General features: G+C 40.5%; 1 protein-coding gene across 6 annotated transcripts in view; it reads left to right on the top strand.

Moving 5' to 3' along the window:
- Positions 1–21133, top strand: part of SMPX (small muscle protein X-linked) — a 40037-nt gene extending 18904 nt beyond the window's left edge. For 5 of the 6 annotated variants that reach the window (XM_057419605.1, XM_057419603.1, XM_057419604.1 and 2 more), the window contains exon 5: positions 20930–21133. The gene's annotated coding sequence lies outside the window, so the exon portion shown is untranslated. Of the gene's footprint in view, positions 1–5079; positions 5100–20929 lie in introns of those variants that run through there. The other variant, XM_057419599.1, reaches the window with a different exon arrangement.
- Positions 21134–21686: the final 553 nt, after the last annotated feature.

Genomic DNA, 21686 nt, shown 5'->3' with positions numbered 1-21686 from the left:
CTCTTACACAGAAACCCCTATGTTTCCATCAGCACTGTCCATAACAGATTTTTCTAAGAACTAAACTTTTCAGTCAATTCCTTGAGTTAGATGAAATTTCTGATCTGACATCCCTCAAATGAAGCTCAGAAAAGCATGAGGCCTCCTGATAACACCAGGCATGAAGCATGAAGATGGAATATAGTCAGCAGGCTTTTTCTTATCTCTTCTATGTGTGTTAAAAGGTAGTATTAATGATTTTATATATATATATAGATATATATGTATATATAAAATGCAGCATTAAACAGTAAGTATCACTGGAATGCATTCCTCTTGGAAATCTCAGAACAAGATATCAGGAGCCCCTAAAACTTCAGCTATTTGCTGTGTGAACAGATCCTAATATTTAGAGAAGGTTTTTCAACTTAAATAGTGCTTATCCTGAGGCACATGCATACAAACCCATGTAGAACTAATTGTAATAGGGAATCATGGGCATTTGAAACTGGAGAATGGGAAAGTGATCATACAGACTACTATTAAAGAGTTATGGGTGAGATGAGGGCAATGCTGTTTTTCTGTACCTGGGAACTGTCCCACCAGCATTAGGTACGCCTGGAGCACTCAGACACTGTAGTGACAGGCATCATCAGAAACCCAAAATAATAAGCAATTTCAGTCTCTCTAACATTACACACTTCAAAGTTTATTCAGCACAAAGGTTTTCAAGTGCCAACATCAAAGTAAAAAGGCTAACTGCTTTTGAATACATGAAGTGCAACTCCCTACGTTATTAACAGCTCACATAGTTTTATCAAATCTACATAAATTGTAGACAATTAAGATGACAGTATGATCTGAAATATCACAGCTCTGATGTGCTAATCAAATCAATTTTCTTCTAAATTTAGTGCCTCATCATTTTGTTTTATAGTTTTTATTCGTTTCATTTGTCACCTAATTATGTTTTCACAGCCTTGTGATCAAGAACCACATAAATTACTGTGTAACTACTTTGTCATCTCTTGCAGAGGTGGCTCAATATTGCACAAGCTGTGTGACCCCTGTCTGGGACCAGGCTCTCTACAAGTGTCATTAACCCTACTCTGTACATACATAGGATTATGCTTGATTCAGCCACCAAATTGCTCCTCGTGTGCCTTGTTTTGAAAAGTGATGCTGTTTTTAGTGCCAAGGCTATCTCTGTTTCACACTGGTTTGCAAATTCCTTCTGAGATAAATAGCATGATAGTAGATCTCACCTTAGATAGGTAGACCGTTGTATATAGGCAGAGCTCAACATTACAGTGATGCCAACGTCTGTTGCCCAACTGGCAACACTATAGAGGAAATCTTATGCTGTAGGCGCGCTAAGAGAACAAAATACACAGCATAAATAAGCACTTCCTACAGGAATATGTATTGGTTTTACTCTCAGTGTTGGTCATACTTTATTCTTAATGTTTGATTTGCTGCAGGTTACAGCTAGTTGAAAGGAAACTCAGCTGGACTAACCTTTCCTTGAACTTGGGAACAAGTATAAAGTATTTTTCTTCCCTCCATTTAGTACTTATATTAGCATGGCTGCATTTGTTTCTGACCACAAATGGCTGACCTCCATGTACAGACATGGATTCAATAAAAGCAGAATAAACCCTTCAGACTTGGTGTTCAGAACTTACTCCCCAGTTTGGTAAAGTTGCCGTAATATTGCCTTTAATTTAATAATTCATTTATTCAACTGATAAAATAATTAATCGAGTCCTTCAGCTTTTAGCTCTTCTGGGTCTTTGTTCCTGTTTGTTGCCTTGGAGCAAACCTCATCTTGAAATTGCTGTTACTCCTGCACAGCATTACAGAGCCTTTCACGGTACAGAAATGTAATCAGAGAGCAAACAATAGCTGGAGCTGGGAATGCACTTAGGGAAGAAGAGGACGAAGGCTGTACTTGCCCTGCTTCCTAACAAATGAACCACAGGAGAAGCAGGCTAACTGGCCCATGTCCACTGCCGTGTTAGTGCATTTTAACAGCGGTAGCGACAATACTGGTGCACACAAGGAGAGAGCAGGACTGGCAAAATTGCTTTTACTGAGGAAACATCAAAGAACAAAAACTTCCCCCAAAGCCAAAATGCTCCTATTCCAAGGGAAGAATGATGACAGTAACTAGATGGTGCTATTTCAAGGATTTGAAACATGCTGCCTTTATATACAAGACGTGTATACAAAGTGTGTACTGAAATGGAAGAAAATCTGAAGACTTGAAACCAAATATTCAAGCTGAAATAGGCAGAATACAGGGAAAAGCAAAGCTCCAGTTGTTTCTGTGTTTACAAATCTCAATGTTCTTGAATGCAGTAGCCCTCCCAAAGACTGTCAAAGACTGGGATAGAGTATGTCCTCTACTGTAACTAATTAATTGTCTCAGACATTAATGAAGCCTTTAACTAAGGATCTCAGACCTTTTATGTTTGGATTTCTCAATTTCTTTGGTTTTGTGTTTTTTTTTCCCTGAAAATAGTTGAATTGATCCATCTCTTCAGAGTTTGAATGGAAGCATTTGTTTTGGAAAAAAATATAATTTTTTTTTTTTCTTTTAGTTCTCAAGGCAAGAAGAGCTCTCTGTGAAGGCAAGACACATATTTTCAATTTTTCAGTCCATTTTGGTGAAAGTAAAGTGAATTCAGATGGGTATATCTTGCATGTAACTTTTTTTTTTTTTGTAGTTTAAACCCTTCATATTGCAGTCTTTTCCACTCTATATGCTTTTATTATTTTTTATTCTTAAGTTTAGAATGGAATAGACTTGAGATTGTAAGTTTGAACAATTACTTCTGGGGCAAACCAGTTCTATTTATCTAAGGAGTAGCTAAGTGTTGTCTGTCAAGTTACTGCAGTTTAACACATTAATAGACATCACCTGAGTCTCTGTTGACCATGTGCATGCTTTGAAGTCTTTGTCGATCGGTAGAAACCTCTGTGAAGATGTTCATGTTCTGTTTCACATATGTAGAGATTAAGAAGTTGGACCTGGCCAAACACCCACAGCTCTTCTGGCAAGCAGTAGCATGCTGGGTCACGGGGCAACTTGGCCACATGTGTGAACTTATTTGTGCTTTGGTTGCAATCCACTTCCTGAAGGCAGGATGAGAAATAGAGCAGTTAGCTCCAACTTCTTCAGTGCCTTACTTCAACAGACACCATAGAGGTGACTGGAACTGGCTCCCAGAGAGGCTTGTATTGACCTGAGGCTAAAGGCCTCATTTTTTACCTGAAGATTGACCATCCTCAGCAAAGTAAAAGCCTTGGGACGCCACCTGCAGTGAGTCTTGGCATCTAAACATTTCCACCAAGGCAAGTCCATGATATGAAAGTCATGTGCAATGGCATTACAGTGCCTTGAGCCAGTGGAGCATTCCTTTACATCCCCCACCAGTGTCTGGGATTTTGTTAACAGCACAGGGATCAGATACATCTTGGGCAGAATGATGAAGGCAGCTGTTTCTGGTAGCTGTGGAAGATTGCGGAACACCACATTGCACTGCTGTATACTCATTTGCCTCAGAGAGGCACTACAAGTTCTGTCTCTCCCCAAATCTCTCTACCATGGAGTCAATCTTCTTGCATGATCTACTTGTGGGTACAACTGCCTGGGCTTTACTACCTACTGGCTGGCTGGCCACACCATTAAAGAGGGGAGCTGAAGTGCCTGGGGCAGGCAGAGGGGAGTAGAGAATGTATAGTCCAGAGTGTATGACACCACCTTTGGCCTTGATTGCTGTGTTCTAAAGGGCTGGATAAAGGCCAGCATTATCTTCCCCTGCCAGGGTGCACTAGAATTGCTCAGGGATGAGTCCTTGTTCCTCCCAAGAGGAAACTGGCTGTAAGGAGACACACAAGGTTACAGAGAGAAGTAAGGGAGGTGGAGATCCCTGTCTCACCCACAGTTCTCAGTGTCTCTGTCCACTCAGAAATCCTCTGCCCTGCAGCAACCTGCTCTTCTGCTACCTCAAAAAGATGGCCCTGCATATACTGTTAAGAAACCTTGAACCACTTCTGCAAGCAGCATCATGACGCTTGGGAGGAGGCCTATTGAGGTACAGCTAATAGGAAAAACTAAAACCAATCAGATTGTCTTCTCTGGGGCTTCAGCAATGTCCTGAGTAGAGCCAGGAACCATTTTCCCTCACACTGGGTTTGCAGTGTGAGCCGTCACCTCCAGATTCACACCTGAGTACTTTTTGTACAAACAAGAAGAATAATTTGAAGGGAAGGAAGGAACGTACTTGTGCCACCCCCCTTCTGCCTTGGCTCAGCGATTTTCACACATACCCAGCCAGGATTCATGAATAAAGCAGGTCAATTTCTTCTTCTCCTCAAAAGGATTAAAACCAACATTTCTTGCCTCCCTGGAGACTGCAGAGTAGCTTGGCAGGGGGGACCCTTTCTAGACTTTGAGCTAAAGCTAGGCTGCTGTGCAGAAATGAATTAAAATTAATCTGTAGACAAGTGAGCCTTGCGGCAGCTTAGCAATGTAGAGCTCAGCTGGCACCAGGAAAACCTGCTTGCATGTGCCTTAGCCTGTAGATTGCTGTGTACCTTGTCTAAAAGCTAATTTGTGTAGCAACAGTTTCCTCAAGCTGTGCTTTAAAAGAAACCAGGGTAGATGCTGCTGTTTTTTTGTACTAAGCCTGATGCAATTAGGTAGGTGCTGAGGAGGAAGGTGTCTGTGGAAACCCACCAAGTTTCTGGCTTATGTTCAGGATTTCATGTCTCCTTGGTACTCAGCTGAGCAGGCTTATTAAAACTCATATTTGTAGATGGATAAGAGCAGAGTTTGAGGTTATGGTGTAGTTGGACCATGTTTTTGAGGGTAGTAGTTTTGGAGTTAAGCGCCTAAGTCCCATTTGTACCTTAGGCATCTACATCCCTGGAACCCTGTCCCCCAGTACTATGGAGCATGATCCCATTGACACTCAGCAGGAGCTATGCTCCTAAATTGCTTAATTGCTTCTTAAAATCCCACTCCAAATTTGAATATGCAAATTGCACATTGTTCATTGTTTAGAGTGAATGGGCCTCTGTATGTTTCTGCAGTCAGATCTAGGACTCCTACCAGTACAGCTGTGCGAGTGCTCCAGCTGCTACATGTGGATTTTGAGAAGAGCCTTTCTGCAGAGCTGAGCAAGCAAGGTATTTTCCCCAGAACCTGTAGATCATGACGGTGCAAATTCAAACCCAGACAACAATTGGCCTTGGATGCATCTTTTGCTGTTGAGATTTTTTTAATTTACAGTTTGTTTAGTCAAAAAACACTTTTGTGTTGTGAAGAAGGATGTCATGGGAAAATTTGGTTCTCCCATTTGTCTTCCACTCAATCCTAATACCTCATTTCTAAATGCTTGCCTGTTACAGACTGCAAATTCATGTATTAACAGTACAGTCTTGTACAAACAACATGGTGTAATGCCTCCATTTACATTTTGAAGAAATCTTTTAATCCATGGGAGAAAATGGTCTTATATTTAAAGCTCTAAGAAATGACAAAAACCTATAAACACTATATATACATATATACACACATACACTCTGGTTACTGATGTGAAAGGACTTAATGTGTACTGTAGCTGTATGCATCAAGTACTATATGACTCTACAGTGAACTTTACAAAGAAGAGACAATTACTGTGCTAGCTGCAGTAGCTTTGAAGAAGCAAGATAATGTGAGGAATTAAGCAAATCCTGCAGGGACCAGATGTCAGAATATACAGATATCTAATGCAGTCAGATACATGTCAAATTAAATTAGCAGCCTGGATATGATATCTTGCCTTCATGCTTACCCACCTCTGAAGAGGATCCTCTGGTTTATGTACAAGATGGTTATCAGCTTTCCCGAGCTGATTAAGACCTCCTGCTTTTTCATGGCAAAGAGGCCACATAATCCAGGAGAAGAGTGTAGAATATTCAGAAGAGGCTACAGAGGATGTGGGTAAGGGGAAGGCTATGCTGGGTTTTGACAGTTAGCAATCACTTTCTTACCATGCTTCCTTTTCCTCCCATTTGCAGTATTTTCCACTGTATTTTGACTTTGTGAAGTGCTAAGCATTTCATAAAAAGTATTTGCAAAGTGCACAGAGATTTCTCTGTCTTGATTTGAATATTTTGAAAATAAAACTGTAGCCAACTTCCATTTCTTCTTAACTACGTTTGCAGAGATGCGACTGTTGTCTCAGGCCCTCGCTTTTTATTGCACATGCCAGATTTATATTGAAAGAAAACAGGTGGATGAATAGTAGTACCATGATTAATCACAGTTCAATCGTGCTATGATATTATCCATAGGCATATCAGATGTACACTATATTTATACAGAACAACACTCACTCATATATTATGAATTCTGCAGAGAAGAAACTATATGACCAGGAGAAAGTAGCATTTTTAGAAACTGTAACTAGCACAGAGAGTCAAATGTGGGTTACTTGCACTACAGCTTGGGTAAGGTGGCAGAAGAGGCAGAATTCATGATGAATAAATTGAATATCACTGCCCAAATAGAGACAGCTGAGATTTTTATTTTCTTGCTTGGAAAGGAGGCCCTTCTCAGTGTCTCCAGGATCACAGAGCTTGCTGTTATGGCATTAAAAGCAAAGAATTCAAACTGAGGGAGCCTAGGGATGGGTATTGCTTCAGGAGGGCCAGCATGGCTTGCCCCAGCCCCATGACCCCCACACTCCCCACCCTTGTTCCTGCAACACAGCTGTACTAAAGTGATGAGCCACATAGCTCCACAGCAGCCTCTCAGCTGAGGAGAAATAACCCAGACACCACTAAACACCACCGTGGCTGACTGGGATCTCTGGGCACACCTTCTTTTCTGGTTGAAGAACGGCATGGAACAGTGCTGCTTGCCTTGCCAAGCTTCAAACTGCCTCAGTGCCAGGGAAACCCACCCAAAATTCTGAAAGAGCTGAAATTACAGCAGAGCTATGTCCCTTTTCTGAGACTTCCACACAAACCTGAGATGCTGGCACAGGCCTCGCTGAAATTTAGCTCTAGGTGGCTTCTGAAGCAAAGCAGGATGACTCTGTAACTTTAATTGCAGTTTAGTCTTGAAGAGTGCGTGCAGCAGGCGGCAGTGGAGGAGTGTTTGCGGGACCAGCAAGGATTTCTTAGGTTATAAGTGCCGAGGAGCTTTTTGTCTTTACCGGCAAAGGAATCAGGGTATCACCTCCCCTTATACAGAGAGGATTTGTGTAAGTTAAACCACTCTATTTTTTCCCTTTTGCTGGAATAGCAGAAGCAGGTAGTTTATGGTGCCACCCTTCTGGGTTTCCCTGGCTACCAAAGAAATGTGCTTTTTCACTTCCCCCACTCTCTTCTCAAGAGTGATGTAAAGGAACAGTGCACTCTGCAGCTCCCTCAGCAATGTGAAGTGTTAACATGCAAAAGACATTTTTCTGACAGTCATTTCTCTTCTTGTGCTCACTGAGTTTGTCATTCGTGCAGGTTGTTTTTTTTCAAAAGCATTAGTTTTCAAATGAAACCGTGGTTTAACTCAATCTTGTTACATCACGATTCTATTACAGAATATTTCCCAAAGGATTAATGCTGAAACTAGTTTCTTTTTGCTGGGGGTTGTTGGTAGGGTTTTGGGAGGCATAGGTTTAGGAATTTTTTTAGTGGAAAAAAAAGGGAAACTAATTGTTGAGATAGTGAGTGAGACACTATCAGTGAGGTAAATCACAGTCAAGACATTACTGTAAATTCTGCATTGGTACAGTAACTCTTAAGGGAAACTAGAGGGCAGGCTTCTAAAATACTTCAGGCTCCGTAAAGCTGGACATAGGTACTTTATGGCTTCCCCAAAACATGTTAAGTGCCTAACTCCTAGGGGGTTTGCATGTTTAACCAGCTAAATGCTTTCAAAATACTGTCTGGAGGTGGCTCAGGAAGTCTATTGCATAAAAATAACGGTCAGTGCTGTGTGTTAGCAGCCAAGCAGCTCCTATTGTAAGTCTGTGAATTATTACACACAATATAACCGAATTGCCATTTCCTTATCTCTCCCTTTGTCTCAAAGTTGTTGTGTCATGAATTGTATATTATTGTGTACTAGAAATCACTTTGGACTGGATAGGGTTTTTTTAGTACTATTACATGTGTGAGTGTTGCTTAGCACCTGCACTGGGCTTGGCTTCTGACCCATTCATTGTGGCATGTTCACAGAGACCTTGTAGTGGCAGAGAAAAATGGAGAGAAGTGAACCCTCATCAAATTACCAAGAAGGAAGTGAAATTACTAGAAAATATATTTGGATTTATTTATTTATTTATTAACTTCTTATGGTCCAGCCTTCAAGTATGGGGGAGATCAGGCATACAATATAAGTTTTAGGGCTTGGAGTTATCAAAACGAATCTGGAAGGGCAGTATTAAAGTGTTTGGCACCACACACCTGAATGAAGGTGCAGATAAGTGCATCAGGAGACTGAGATGAAGTAGAGGCTAAGGAACCAGTTTGGACATGCCAGTTTCATGTTGTCCTGCAGAGCTGGGCCCTGCCTTCAGCTGGACAACAGTGGTGCAGGAATAGATGGGGTTAAACCATACTGTCTGGAGTTTAAAAAATAGAATATTTCTGCACCAATTTGAGAAACTGACTGTCTGCAGCAACTTCTGGACATTAGGAACGTTGAGCAGGATTTAGGGTTTCCAAGTCTGGCAGACCTGAAGTTGTCGGCCCTTCAAAGCCCCTGTCAAAAAGCTGCGCCAGCCCCGTGGCAGGCTGCCGGGGAGCCAGCATGGGAGTTGATAAGAAACTGGCCAGATCAGTCATATTCAGTGTTCCATGTTGCATCAGGAGAATTGCTGAAAGCAAAATGTTTCCACTTTCAAAGCATAAACGTTTCCAAGTGGAGCAATGTTCCATCAGAAAATGTTGGACCAGTCTGACTCTTGGCATTCTCTAAGGTACAAAAGCTCACTGCATTTTAAATAAACTTTAGCAACTTCAGCCTGTGCCAACTCTCAAACAACAAATCAAGCAAATTCATCTCTTTTCTCCCATAATTATTCAACCCAATAATTCTCTTGTCATTTTCCCCTTTCGCTTCACTGAAGGAAGAAAGGTTGTGTTTGCAGTACACTAAGATGCTGTTTGTTTATAGTTTCATTGCCCTGGAATTTAAAATTCATAAACAGTCATGATATAAATATATATAGCTTTAATCCCTGGTTAGGTATGTACAAATGGCACCAAAATTCAATTACCTTCAGGACACATATGATTGGACTTTGTTTTATAAAACATTTTTTGACATATTCCTTTCTAAAATCAGCATGAAATATAAATTTTCTTCAGGGACAAATGAAAGACAAAGTCTACCTTGCCAAGGTTTGAACACATAGCCTTTGAAAGTCTAGACAGTTAACACCTAATGCTTAGACTTTTCCCCCCAAACATTAAAGTTGCTTAAGAGAAGGAGAGTATTTGCAAAGAAAAATGAATGGCAGAGCTATCATCCTGGAGGATATGTGAATTGTGAACAATAATGAAATGAAAATATTCAGACAGTGTTAAAGTCTGGAGGGAACTGAAAAATCAGGCACTATGGAAGCTAAAGTTGAGTGTTTATGTGTTTGTCAATGCAGACGAATTAACATACTGTACAGCCTGCCTTATTTTGTGTCACCTGAAAACTATGATATATAAAGGATAATGGCTTTAAACTGAAAGAGGTTGGATTTGGATTAGATATTAGGAATAAATTCTTTATTGTGGGGGTGGTGAGACACTGGCACAGGTTACCCATGAAAGCTGTAGATGCCCCATCCCTGACAGTGTTCAAGGTCAGGTTGGATGGGGCTTTGAGCAGGCTGGTCTAGTGGAAAGTGTCCCTGCCCTTGGTGGGGTGGTTGGAGCTAGGTGACCTTTAAGGTCCCTTCTAACCCAAACCATTCTATGATTGTATGTCTCTGAAGTAACCTGTCTCACTTTACGTATAGGGGAAATAAAATTTTATACATAATTTAGAGTAAATGTATCTTAACTTTTGAAGATTAATAGCCACTGTTAGCTTATGTATTCAGTCTTAACTGAGTAACTCATGCTTATGTGCCATTTATTAACTGAATGTTGTTTAAATATGTGCCTTTTATCATTCAGTTTCTCAACTTTTTTTTGAAAAGCAAAAAGCCATTGACTCCACAAATGTCAGGAGGTGACAAAAACTGATGGCACTTTAGAAATGTCATTAGTGGGGGCACCTACTTGTGGACTGCATAGGAATCAGCAGTGTGCCAGATATTTCACTTCCCACAGCCGTTGCCCCTGCAGCTCTGACATCTCCTGCAAAACAAAAATTCAGAATCTCTTGATTACAATTTTTGGTTTGAAAAATAGAAATATTTTTTTAACCCTTCTCCATATGTGAAAACCATGCAGATACCAAGCAGTGTTGTTTACCATTGGGCATGCGTCTCAGGAGAAAATGCCATCTTATGAGGAGTATTAGGTGGCAGCCAGCATGCCAGTAACAAAAGACATGAGCATTCAGGTGTGAAATCAGAGAACCTTTCCAGCAGCAGCATTTTGCTGTATGGCATGTTGCATTCAGATTTGTGAGAAAGTTTTTACATAATTTAGAGTAAAGCTTTAATATTTGATTGTAGGGCTAGCATCAAATGAAGTGCCAGTGTAAAAGAAGTCTGAGGCAAGTGACTTCCTCCAGAATCCCTTTTGTGCAGTAAAACAACTTGAAAATCATTGTTCACCACTTAATTATGTAGCACAGTTATGTGTTCATATGGCATGAGGCAGCCTGATCTTGAGGGTGATAGCCCACACCTACAAAGGCTTTTATAGCCCTGTTTGAGGGACTACAAGAAGTCTGCTGGAAAGATTCAACTGAGAAAGTCTTTACCCTACCATAAAAATGTCAGTAAAAATAAAGTCACCTTTCTTCAAATTTCAGCCTGCCAAGTTCAACTATTTTTCTAGAAAAAACAAAACCTGGATGACCTGAATTTTCACAGAAAATCACAGACCACTTGGGGATTTCCGATTTTCTGAGAAAGAATCAGGATTTTTAAACTAAATCAGGCACTTTTTGTGAGAAGCTTTGTTTTGTTAGATTTCCAGCTTTCTTTCCATCCCAAGCAACAAATAACATTTCTAAATTGAAATATTATCCAGGAACAGGTTGCCCAGAGAAGCTGTGGCTGCCCCATCCCTGGCAGTGTTCAAGGCTAGGTTGCATGAGGCTTTGAGCAACTTGGTCTAGTGGAAGGTAACCCTGCCCATGGCAGGGGGATTGGAACTAGATGGTCTTTTAGGTCCTTCCAACCCAAACCATTCTATGATTCTGAGTCTAAGTATTTCCAGCAGCTGTTGTTCGGTGGCTTTAAACCCTTGATGCTATGGCTCTGGTGCAGACAGAGGCCATTTAGATTGGTACAGAATTTTATAGTCCAAGCTACTGACTGAGGATTTACAAGGCTGTGAGATACCACACTTGTGAGATCCTCCTTGGCTGCTGGGCACTGTTCCTATTGGTGTTTGGCCCATGCAGCTGCCTGTAGGTAGCTCTGAGCTGAGCGCCTGGCCAAGGCACATGTAAGGCTGGTGGGATGAACCTTCCAGGGAGGGAATGGGACTACCACAGTAGCAGGCATCAAGGATTTGAGAAGTGCAAAATGCCTTCGGTCCCTCTGCTTGTGTTGCCTGCCTTATGTGGGACAGGAGAGGGTTTGACTTTTCGGAGCTGTAGGGCTTGTGGTTAGCTTGCAATCCAACCTGAAGGTGTGGCCCTCTTTATAATAATTTGATTGTGTTTAATCCATGTTACACAGTGCGATACCAGTCATTGTGTTCTTGCCTCTTGTACTTCTGCTGCAGACACCTGTGAAGTGTTTCCCCCCCCCCGCGTTACCTCTGTGGTGGGCTACCAAGCACTGACTGTAGGGAGTCTCTGCAGGAAGAACACTCGCCACCATATGCATTTTCTCCTAGCTGGAAACTTTGCTTTCAGAGACACAGCCTGGTTGAGAAGCCCCAGCCATGCAATTAACTCTCAGCAGGTGCATTTCATATTGCATCAATGAGTGCCTCCTTACAGAGCATTCATCACTCTCAGCGCAACAAAGATGTCCCATGGTTTTAAATGTCACAACTTTTTTAGACTTCATCTTTTAGTAGTTGACATTTATTGCTGCCTTTTTCTGTACTGAATATTCTATCAATCATTTTATTTCTAATACAGCTTACCCTAGCCACTTCTGTACATATCTTTGTTCTGTACACATCACAATTACTGGTCCATAAGAGGACCTAGCAACACCTTTTTCATTTTCACAGCACACCACCCGGGTGAATTTCTACTGGCAGTTTTTTGCCCTGTGCCTTCAAGCTGCTAAGTGGCTTCAGTTCTTATAGGAGAAATCAATAGAATTTGTAACACCTTGAAGGAGGTAATAAGCACTTTTCAGGATCAGCTTTTGGGCCTCAGCTTCTTTACTGATGAATTTGCCATGACAATAATTCCTGAAATTTCACTGTCTCTGTTAGCCTTTGTCTGGAGAATCTGAGCTGCTATTATGGAAAATAAAAATGAAATAAAACTAAAATGTCCTGTAAATCCCTTTCTAATCTCAGTGCCTTAAATTTTTTACTACTTAAACTCTTAAATCATCTGGCTTCATTCGCAGACTATTTGGGTATACTTGCTAATATGATCAGGTTGACACTTTAAAAGGGGGACCAAGCCCTTGAATGATGCTTGCACTGGGAATCAATTGCTTTTTAAAGCAGAGGTGGCATAGGTGAATGAGAATAGCTTAATATGAACTCAGAGAATAATTTTTCCCTATATTGAATAATAATTGAAAAGAACAGTAATTTTAGGCACACAAGCCCTGCAAGAGCTTAGCAGGGCTTAGTCAAGTACTACAGAGGAAAACCTTTTTTTGGCCCTTCAGAAGACAGTAATTTAGAAGGTAGTAAGTACCACATCACAGTTCACATTAACAGAGGTAGAAAGAACTGCATCAACAGCTTTAATTTGGTATATACCGCTCAATCTTTGCTTCCCACTGCAAATCACAAATGACCTCATACACTCCCAAAGCAATTGAAGACGGGTCTGCAAAACCATTTTATAAGAGTGACACTTTAGGTTATAAGAAATTGGAGGGAAAATATTGATGAAAAGCAGAAAATTGAAATGAAAACTTGAATTTAATGTGAGGTAAATGTGTTACAATCACTTTCTTTAAGACATGTAAACTGTGGAGTGAAACCTTTAAGGGTAGCTCCAGAAAAGTCACAGCAGCAGTAGTAATAGCAATAACAGAAAGTGTATCAGTTTGCATAGGCTTTTTTGTAATTACATTTTCCTCACTTTGGACATGGAGCCTGGGACCTCTAAGAGCTCCAGCTCCACCTAAAATTTGCAGAGCTGCCTGACACCTTACTGCAAATCCACAGCTGGAAGCTTGGAGATAACAGAACCCAGGGTCAGTACAGAATTTCTAGGGGTTTCAGAGCTTCTCCTTAGAAGTCAGAGCTTTGAAGTCCCTAGATGGAAGTAGGACTTCCACAGGTTTCCAAGTGTAGGACCCTGCAAAACATGGCTAGAGCCCTCTGAGAGCTGCCACCACTGCTTGGCTCTGGTCTGTGGCAGGAGAGGAGTTTTGAGGAAAGAAAAACAACCTAACCTGAGAAGAACTTCAAGGCATACCTTGAGTGAGCCAGCTGCACTGTTGTCTTCTCAAGATGAGAAGATACCTGCAGCCGGATAAGTGAAAAACAAGTCTCTTGCCTGAAAAGTTTTGAATGGAATTTTTATTTTTGGATTAACAGTTGTCCTAGAGACCAGCTGAACCATCTGAATCAACAGATTTTACTGTTGTTATGTGGTTAATCCAATGACAACTAATGTGAAATATTGGTCCTTCAGGTAACTGACTGATTTCTGTGTTTACACAATACTTAGTCATTTGCTTTAGAAAGTTAAAAAATACCTAATGTATAGAATGCAAAGAAGCCAAGCTGATTCTTCAGCTGACTTCAACCATGAGTCCACGCACAAGCCTCACCATAAACAATATTCATGTGTATGATCTGTTCATGTGTTCTCTTGTTCATGCTTATGGACTCTCTGGGAACAACTTGCATAAATCAGCTGCTGTGCTCAAGTAGTTGCAATCTCCAAATGACTAAGAGAAAAACCTAGCAACCATGCACAATTTAATCCTGCTGCACTGAGCCAAATATCCTCCACAGAGTTTCAGGCACATACTGATACCTAATCTGTTTTTTTACCACTTTAACTGTTATGGCAGCTATTAGGTGAGTGCAACACCGTTCTTCTTAATTATGTTATTTTGGCTAAGTATCCAATTTATACCTTTCAAAAATGCCACAGATTTGTTCTTTATTTGGCAGGACATAAATTTGCAGCCATAACATATTGATCTGAAAGACCTCCATTCGATAGCTGTCACTTAAGAGCCACCGGGCTAAATTGTCTCTCTTTTGCAAGTCCCTTTGCTGACAAAGCTTTGTGTCAGTGTAGCTAACAAATTTTTACAACAGTGTAACATGAGGAATGTTTTCACTCGACTGTTTTTTTTTGTCTTAAATAGAAAGGTCTATTGCACTCGACTAGACATCCTGTTACACAGTACTCAACTGTATCTGCCTTGTGTGCATGCTGCTGAACCACAAATAGTGCAAAGGGTCAAAAATTGTCCCTATGTCATACTGTCTGAAGACAAATGTAGATTAATTTGAGGAATAACATATGTATGACAAAGTGAGCATATGGCTTTCAGTAATTTCTTCATGGTGAAGATAAGCAAAGTTCATTATCATGATTATTTTTGTATTTCAGTGGAAAAGACATTCTTTTTTCTTGTCTAACAATCTTTGTCAGAGAAATATAATGAAGGAAAGTTCTGACCTCTTTTGTTCTGAAATTGTTTGTACGTGTATGCACAACCTGAATCTATTTTTCGCTGCTTCCCTACATATTTCAATTAACTGTGGGGAAAGTAAAAAAAACAAAACAAAAAAACCCAGAAGATAAACCTTTCCAGTATTTCACGGAATCACAGCCTGGTTGAGGTTGGAAGGAACCTCTGAAGCTCATGCAGTCCAGCCCTTCTGCTCAGGTAGGACAGCCTACAGCAGGCTGCCCAGGACAATGCCCAGAAAATATAAATGAAGGTGAATATACGTTAAAAGATATATGAGAGATGCCTAGATATGTGAGAGTTGCTATTATTATCCTGACAGAAACATAGCAAATGTGTTGAAATAATTTGCAGAAAAGCATGCAAGAAAGCATAGTTTAATTTAAAGTGGGCTTTTTCAGTTGGTCAAACAGCTAGCACTGAGAGAGTCAAAAGATGAACTCCCCTTCACAACCTAACACCTTTCTCTGCCATCCCATCATGGTATTAATATGTTAATCTAGAGCACATTTGACTTCCTACTGTTTCTTCTGGCATCTGTGGGGATAGCAATTCCAATACGATATAAATATTAAAGTAGTTGCATAGAAGATGTGATGCCCACTGAAGGGAAGTGAGGGCAGACAAATTAAAGCAGATCCCTTGGCACTTCAGGTTACTGTCTCAGAAAGGACAAGGGTTTTACCAGATGTGTAGAAATAGGGAGTCAACAGATATAGTCCATCTTTATTTCACATTCCAAAATCCCTACAGCAATCAAAGACGACATGTCCTTGGATTTACTTTTTTCCTACGTTTTTACTTCCGAAGATCAGTGTGTTTGTAATTCTAGGGTCATTCTGCTCCAGACTAACAAAAGTTCATGACCTCTGTCCCCTTCTTTCCTTACTGAAACTGATACCCTTTTCAGTCGCAGGGTGCTATTTGCTGGGAACGAACAGATGTAATTTAAAAGTTGTGGGAACAAAACTTTTGCTTGGGTCTCCTAACTCCTTAGGAAGTCATTACCTTCGTTTCCCACTTGCACTTTTGAAGAGACATATTTTGACCCTTTTTATTGATCTTTTGCAATCAGTGCAAAATTTTCTCCAAGCAAATTTCCTCTTTTGTCCATGTGTACTGCCCACAGTATATAAGGAATGCTTTCAGCTGATTATAATCTTCAGAGTTTGCATGACTTAAATCATGCTTTGCAGCTTGGTTAAATAGTATTGTAAAGAAAAGACACAGTTGTCTAACTGTAACCCCCCTGTCCACTCCCAAATAGAGTTCTTCTTGCTGCCTTTTCTTAAATGTTGCATGTATGACTGTGATAGTGGTGAGTAAGAGATCTATAAATGGGTTCTGGTGAGGAGTAAACATCATGTGGTCGTTCCCTTTGGAAGCTTGTTGAGTGGGAGGCATTTACTGAACCTCAGTGCACTTGCTATAATCACTGATTTTCTATGAAGTGCTAATAGGATATGTCTGTTCTCTCCTTTGTAAAGTTGCTTCTTATAAAACAGGCAGCCCTAACAGAATCTTAGGGTTAAATATGTAATGCTGGAAACTGGTCAAATAAAGACAAATTTTATTTAGCCCTCATACTAGGTGATTCATGCATGGTCTTTAATTATATAATATTAGTACTGAATGTGGTCATTTTATTACATATATGGAGATGCAGCCAAAATCTGGATTCATTTCAGGTTTCATCTTCTTTCAGCTAACATGTTGTATAAGAACAGAAAATACTGACAGTTGGAATTACTGGTGCTTTTTATAGGGTAAATCTTCTATCTGCTTGCTGTTAACAAGTTTGGGCATATTTTCAAGGGGAATAAAAAGGAGATGCAACAATAAAAACTGTCATTTTGAAGAAGAAAAAAGGTGAGATTTTGCAATTCATTATTAGGTTTATTTTTGAAGTTGCATCTCTGTTGAAGAGCACATAAATTAAATAATTTCTTACATTAAAATAGCCATTGCTTTTCACTGTATTTAGAAAACTCAGGGACCCAATTTTTCTTGTCCCATAAGAAATGCTAACACTGGCATCAGACCAACTTCAATCACAGCCTTGTGGATTCTCAGACAGAGAAGGAAGAAAGTCTTGAGGGCTGAGAAACTCTCTAATTCCATGATACAAAAAAGCTCCTAAGCATGTGCTTATGTCCATCCTTAACCGGGGCAACACTGGAGCATTTGCTGTCAAGTACATCCTTTTCCGTTTTCTTTAAAACAGCAGAGTGTTGTTCAGTATAGTAAGGCTGATTGGAGTGGCAGGGGAGGCTCTGGTAGATAAGCTGCAGCAGCTGAAAGAATAACCAGGGAACATAACTGTGAGGATTATTAATGTACCATAAGCAACCTATTTTTGAGTTTACTGACTCCCATTGATCTCTGGAGGAGTTTGAGCTCTAAAAATAATGTGCCTTTTGGAGGTGAGAGAGGGAGAATTGGAGCTGGCCAGGGGGAAGTCTGAGTGGACTGGAACATCAAGGGTAGATAACAGAGGGTCTGCTGACTGCAGAGAAAGTTCAGGTAGCAATTATAAGCAACCAGAGAGTAGAGGCTAGACCTGAGATAAAGATAATATCATTAGAAGGTGTTAAAACAGCACTGCTTGCAAGCAGTGTGCTTCAGACAAAAATTGATAAGCGGAGGCTTGATTTTCCTCTACATCTGAGCACTGAGGCAAATTTATCATCATGGCAATTTGGTTGCGCCTGCATTTGAATGGCAAATGGCAGGGTTCTTGGGCACTTTACTATTTTTTTTTTTGCTCATCCTTTGAATTAACTAGTCTTGTAGGTGCATAGCCTTCTGAAAGACTGGCTTTCCTTTGAGTAAAGCTGCTATGTTTCAGTTGTGAGACAGCACAGTTCTCTCCAGACTGGGAGAACTGGAGACAGCAGACCCTTTAGTGGGTCAACTGACTAGTGAGAGTCCTGTGCCATGGTAGGAGGAAGAAAAGAGTTGCTTGCTCAGCTAGATGGGGTATGATGCCAGTTGGGACCTTTCAGCCCTGAGGTGGTAAAGGTGTTAAGTGATGTTAATATTGATTTCAGAGGGAGCTGGGTGTCAAAGGTCTGGGATCTATGAGGAATCGAAGAGAAGACAAAGGACTACTTGAGGAAAGGGAGCATGTGGCTCGAAGTAATCCCAGCAGCCAAATTACTGGGATTATTAGCCACACAGTAATACAGTATATAACACCTTGTTGCTTTATTTTGTAAACCTATTGACAGTTCCACAGCAAAGCAGGGACAAGCAGTGACCTTGCACCTGGCCCACAAATCCACCCTGGCCTTCGTAGGTGCAGGGCAGCTTTCCTGGGACAAACAGTCTCTTTCCAGACTCACAGACTAGCTGAGGCTTGAGAGGACCTCTGGAGACTGCCCAAACCACTGCTCAGGACAGGGTCACTGTGCAGGGCCATGTCCAGCTAGATTTTGATTATCTCCAAGGATGGAGACTCCACAGTCTCTCTGGGCAACCTGTGCCAGTGTTTTGTCACCCTGACAGTAAAAAAAAAAATTGTTTTCTGTTTAGATTAGGTTCTGTGTATTGCAATTCCTGCCTCTTGTCTCATGTCCTGTCACTGGGCACCACGAGTGAGGAAAATCTGGCTCCATCTTCTTTCTACCCTTATCAGCAAGATCCTTGGGAGCTTGGTGTGCGTAGCACAGGAAGGCTGGTATTAGGAGGTCAGCAAATAAGGAAAGGTTAAACTAGTTAGAGAAGATAAGCATGGAGCTGCCAAGCAGGGCAGATGCCTCCTCAAGGATGACAACAGCAGGAAACACAGCCTTACTGTCTAAGACACTGAACCTGCTCGAAAGACGTAAAAAATATGTAGTCTAAACCCCAGAATGCTAAATTACAGCTGTCCTTCACACCACAAACCTGCTTATGATGCATTTGGAGGCAGAACATGATGTTGGCCTCTTTCAGCAGACAGATCAGAAAACACTTGTGACACCGAGGACCACATTAATCTGAGATGTGCTTGCTGCACTCTGCACTTTCTCTCTCTTGATCCCAGGCTTGGGTGCTCAAGTTTAATCACAGCCAGCAATGTTTTATCCACCCACCAACAGAAAACAGTCACCTTGTGATATTCGGGAACAGGAACAGAACAGTCTGAACGAGAAAGGAGAATACTTGACTGGAACACACAGAGAGCTCATGTAGGCAGGCAGTAATTATATAGGACAGGATTACACATGCATGCGTATCCTGGGGAGCCATCACATACTGCCTTAAAGTTGGATTTTGGTTTTGAGATCAAAAAGGTAAGTGCCTAAACTTACCTGATTGGAAGGAAGTTTCAGCTGAAACAGAACAGTACATCGCCTTACTGAATCAGGCTATGAGACAATTGTGTTGTTTGATTGTTAATGGTCATAGTGCATGTTAGTAGCTCTGCGTGTGGTTTATGATCTCTTCCCTGTGGACAATGACACCCCCTCACTTTATTTTGAGTCAAGTTAATTAAATTTTGACTTCTTTATTCAAAACAAAACACTTCCAAGCAGTTAGTGTAAACCATGCAGGGTTTCTCTTAATAGCATGTCTTTTCACCAGGGAAGTGAATGCTAAGCAATTCCAGCCATTTGAATGTTCCTCCACTGTTTGTTCCAATGCGTACAGCCTACACACATTCATGAGCAAAGCAAAACCTCACTTCATGTAGCATATAGTGACATATAGGTTGCCATTTTTTTATCTATTCTGTGCTTTTTTTTGACTTCTTAAACATTTGTTAAAGGTTCATGAGTTCAGTAAAATTTACCAAAAATAGAGCTGTTTCTCCACCTCAAATACTTACATCTTAGCTGCTGAAACGTATATACTGAGAAAGTTAGTGTCTTGAGCTTTTGAAAGTTAATTGCAAAACCTGTTTTCCTCGGTATTGAGCTGTCTGGAACCACCGATATCAACAGCAACCACCTGTACCTCCTAACGTCAAAGAAAAGAGGAATAGACCCTATGCTGGGCTTCAAATTAACTGTGACTATGCAGGAAAGAGTCTCTGTAGACAGGTCAATCGAAACTGATCATCATTCCTTAGAAAGCAGCTAATTGCCACTTCCTCCCCCTTACTTTATGTAAGTAAATAAATTAACTCCAGTGGGATTTATACAAACAATACGGAAAATACTATGCTACAGTGTCTAGAATACTGTCTTCAGTGCTGGTGAGTCCTGAAAATTAAAGCAGAAATATGGGAGGGATGGAGTTGTGACAAAAATAGTTACAGGAACAGATACGCTACCAAAAGAAGAGAGGTTGAAAATCCCTGGGACTGTTAAGTTTGGACAGGAGACAAAGAAGGAGACTCACTAAAGGCAGAACAGAGGAAGCAAGAGATGAATATATTCAAAGCAGCTGAAAAAAACCAAACCAATAATAAATGTATACATATATTTATTCTGTATGAATATACCAGTAAATACTATTTACTGGTAAAGTAAAATACTATTTTTATACAACTGATGCATCCCTACTACCTGCAGCATGGTCATGCTGCTGTGTGATGTGTCAGAATTTCCTGCTTGTGCCTGCTGAAGCAGTGCCAGGGCTTTTCTGGGTAAAAGAGTCCCAGGGTCTGTGTAGGGCTGGACCCTGCTCACCAAAGTGCAGGGGTAGCCCAGGAGCCCCCTGAGTGCAGCCCTCCAACCCCATCACAGCTACCCTGTACTGAAGGCAAAACTCCAGGCTTTAGAATCTTCAGCTCTTATCAGTCATGAAGTTTCATCAGACACAGATTTGAAGTGTAGATGGGAAAAGCTATTGGATCAAAAAGATTTGTTTTACACCCACTCTGTATTGCAAACAAGTACACTCACTGAAAGTAGGAAATTGCAGGTGTGGGGAATATACTCTCCCCTTCCCAAATTTACAGGTACTTTTCTGCATGCTCTGAAAATACCTGCGAGTACACTGATAAATTATTAATTTCTGGTCTTGTGTTTGTCACACAGGTCTGACAAGAGAAACTGAATGGATTCAATGAATGGAGAGAATTTGAAATATTTTCTATATTTGTATAAAGACTATGAACTTCCTAACTCTGCAGTACCCCATAGGAAGCATCTTCTTCGTACATGTGTATCGACCCTTTCTTGTCCATTTTGTTTAACATAGGAAAGTCGTGCTGAAATAAAACAGAACACAGCAACTAGCAATGAATGTGTACATATTCAGGAATGATTTTGACCTGAGAATGTGGAATAGTGTGATTTGAAGTTTGAGCAAAAGTAGAATTAACTATTTTAAAAAATTATAAAGTCTTTATTTACAATTAATTGGGTTTCTTTCCTTTATAAAAAAAAATCAATATGGACAAAAGAGTTTTAAAATTATTTGACAAAATGCATAATAAATGAGGAATGTAACATCTAATTTCCTGCTTATACTCCTGGTTATAGGACAGGAATCATGCATCTTGTAATAAAAGAAATGAAAATATTAAAAGGGATGGTCTTTCTGATGAGTTTAGCTAAATTCTTCTTTTGTTGTAGAGACTAAGTATTTCTTAAGAATTTACAGTGCAGTGGTGTTCTGACATTTATGCATCACCTTTACTTTTACAATGAAAATACAATATGTGAGCTAGTTGATAGAAAACCTGCAACCTTTCCTCAAATAAACAGGTCATCCAGCCTTGATGGAACATGTTCCTGAATATAGGTTGAAGGATGACTATCATCTTCAAAATCCCATATAAAAAGGGGACAC

Source organism: Pezoporus wallicus, unplaced genomic scaffold, assembly GCF_028554395.1.
Source record: "Pezoporus wallicus isolate ANWC-B61680 ecotype Strahan unplaced genomic scaffold, APGP_CSIRO_Pwel_v1 contig_5767, whole genome shotgun sequence".
NCBI lineage: Eukaryota > Metazoa > Chordata > Aves > Psittaciformes > Psittacidae > Pezoporus > Pezoporus wallicus.
The sequence above is the reverse complement of the archived record's forward strand: the minus strand, read 5'-3'. Positions and strand labels throughout refer to the sequence as shown.